Source organism: Myotis lucifugus, unplaced genomic scaffold (assembly GCF_000147115.1).
Source record: "Myotis lucifugus unplaced genomic scaffold, Myoluc2.0 scaffold_66, whole genome shotgun sequence".
NCBI lineage: Eukaryota > Metazoa > Chordata > Mammalia > Chiroptera > Vespertilionidae > Myotis > Myotis lucifugus.
This window is the reverse complement of record NW_005871114.1, coordinates 834,794-837,476: the sequence shown is the minus strand read 5'-3', so window position 1 is coordinate 837,476 and position 2,683 is coordinate 834,794. Positions and strand designations below refer to the sequence as shown.

General features: G+C 40.5%; 1 protein-coding gene across 3 annotated transcripts in view; it reads right to left on the bottom strand.

Moving 5' to 3' along the window:
* HPSE2 (heparanase 2 (inactive)) overlaps positions 1-2,683 on the bottom strand; it is a 505,349-nt gene that overhangs the window by 173,400 nt on the left and 329,266 nt on the right. The gene's annotated exons all lie outside the window — the stretch shown is intronic.

Here is a 2,683-nt window from a genome sequence, read left to right as displayed (position 1 = left end):
AAAATTATTCATTTTGAGTTTACAGCAAAACCAGGCATCTTCCATTTTGGTCCAAAGCCAGTTACTTTTCCATGGCTAATTATATATTGAGCTATACTAGGTACTGCATTGAACAAATAAAATATTGACAACTTTCTTTCTCTTTCCCTCCTTTCAAGCCTCCCTTTATTTTCCCTGGCTCCCTACTTCCTTTTCTCTCTCAACCTCTATTTATATATAACTAGAGGCCTGATGCATGAAATTCGTGCAAGGGGCTCAGCCCCCCTGCCGCCATGGTGGCCACCTCTGCCTGGGTCCCCGCCTGCTGCAGCAGCTGGGGGCCTCTGCCTTGGCCTCTGCCGCCATAGTGGCCACCTACTCTGCCTCAGCCCCCGCCTGCCATGGTGGCCGCCTTGGCCCTCACAGCCCCGGCTTTGTCCAGAAGGTCGTCCGGAAGGACGTCTTGTCTAATTACCATATTATGCTTTTATTCGTATAGGTTGTACACTGGCAGTAGGCTGATAGACTTCCCTTCCAGCTAAAAATCCCATTAAATGTATAGATTTATAGAGCTGTAAATATACAGAGACCAGAGATGGGTTGAAACTCTTTAATCAGTCTCTCTTGCCAATAAGTTATATCCATCAGGTTTAATTTAAGGAGGCTGCTGAATGAAGAAAGGAAAAAATAAGCTAAAATTACTGATTGATAAACACTTGGTAAGTAGTTTATATAATGTAAAACCCTGTAAGATTGGTATTACCACTTTTGTTTCATAGATGAAAAAACTGCTCAAGATCACCCTGGTAATAAGTTGCAGAGCCATAATTCAAATGCAGTTCTGATTCTAAAGCACTTGTTTAAATCATGCAGAGATGGCAAATTTGTGATATGTGTGGTGCTGCTCCCTTTTTCTGAGCCCATGGTAGATATTAATAATAGATATCAATACTCTCATTAATCTCAGAATTGGCCTAAGAATCCTCCTCAAGTCAGGGTTCTAGCCACTTTTACCTGGAACTGGCCCCCAACATGAAGTCTATTTGCTGCTAATGGGCGGTGGGGTTTGGGAGAAAGGAGGCTACATAGGACAGTGTCAGGAACTAAATGGAGGCAGATGTGAGACAATAATGCATAAAGGACAAACTAGGTTTGATTAGAAGGAAGACAAATGGCAGGGATATGGGGGATGATGAGAGAAGACGCCAAAATGGAACTGGAAGGCTATAGCTGGAGCTGGAAGGTGCTGGTTAGGGGAATATTTGACAGACATGTCTTGACAGCCTAAAATACTGCTGAGGAAATCTTAAAGACTTGGATGCAAGCAAAGAAGGATAACGGACCTGATATGATTTTCCCTGGCTGTGGAGCCTGATAGGAAAAGGAAAAATGCATCAAGATGTTATGATGAATTTCACACCAAAAAGCAAACTTTCCAAAAGCTCAAGTCCTGGAATAAAGCTGCATCTAAGAGTGTGAACACTGTGGAACTAAGATGAAGAAGAATTTTATTTTTCTATTATGTTAAGCTGTGTGGCTTTGTTCAAGGATCTTCATTCAGGAAAACAGCTCCACATGGGCCCAGGAGTCAAACAGATACATAATTTAAGACCTGAATCCACAGCTTATTTGCCATATCACCTTGGGTACATTGTTTAACCTCCCTGAACCTTTTCAAATAGAGAGAACAGCAACTATTTCCCAAAGATTTTGTGAAGATTAACAAGATAACAAACATGAAGGAACAGGGGTATTGCCCGGTATACTGTTGGCACTCAATAAATGTGAGCACCTCCATTCTTTGATCTGTAAAATAACGATAATAACACCTGATCTGCCTCTATTAGAGGACAGTGGTTCTCAAACTTTGATGTACAAAGAATGTCTTGGGATTCCTGTTCAAAATGCCAATATCTATGCCCTATGTCCACACAGTCTGTTTTGGTAGCTCTGGGCTGAAGTCTAAGAATCATGCTGTATTTTTAAGAAGCTCTCTAGGTGCTTTTAATGCAGGGGGATCATGACCACACCTTTGACAGAATTTGATATTAGGAGCATCTGTAGAATAGGCCATTCTTGGAGGAGAAAATAGGGTTTTGAGGAAAAGTAGAAGAGGAAAGAGAGGGGAAAATGGAAGAAAGTGAGTGAGGAAGAATATTTCCCAAGAGAGCATATTTGAAGGCTCACCAAATAAAGAGAAGCTTAGCACAAACCAGGCCAGTGAGGCCCAAATGAAGTAAGGAAAAGGGAAAGCTGGAGAAGATAAGAGTAAAGAATTGAGCAACAGCAAAGCATTCGTTGCAGAGCCTTGTCAGACATGGTAAGGAGATTTAATTTTGTTATAAGAGAAATGAAAAGTCATTAGAGTCTTTAGCAGTGACTGACATCATATATATATATATATATATATATATATATATACACACACACACACACACACACACACACACACACACACACACACATATACACACTAGCTGTACCCGGCCACATGTTGCTATGGCTCAGTCTGGTTAAATGGAATCATAGGAATGCGAGGAATGAGGACATCTTCACTTTTGAAAGGTCCTGTCAAGATTGTTGCTTCTGAATTAATCCTCTATATCTGTAATATTTTATTTCAAATTTTCTAACTCTATCTAAGCTCCATGTATGGGTGATTTCCTTGATTTTTATCTTCCAATTTTTTAGTAGACTTTTTTTC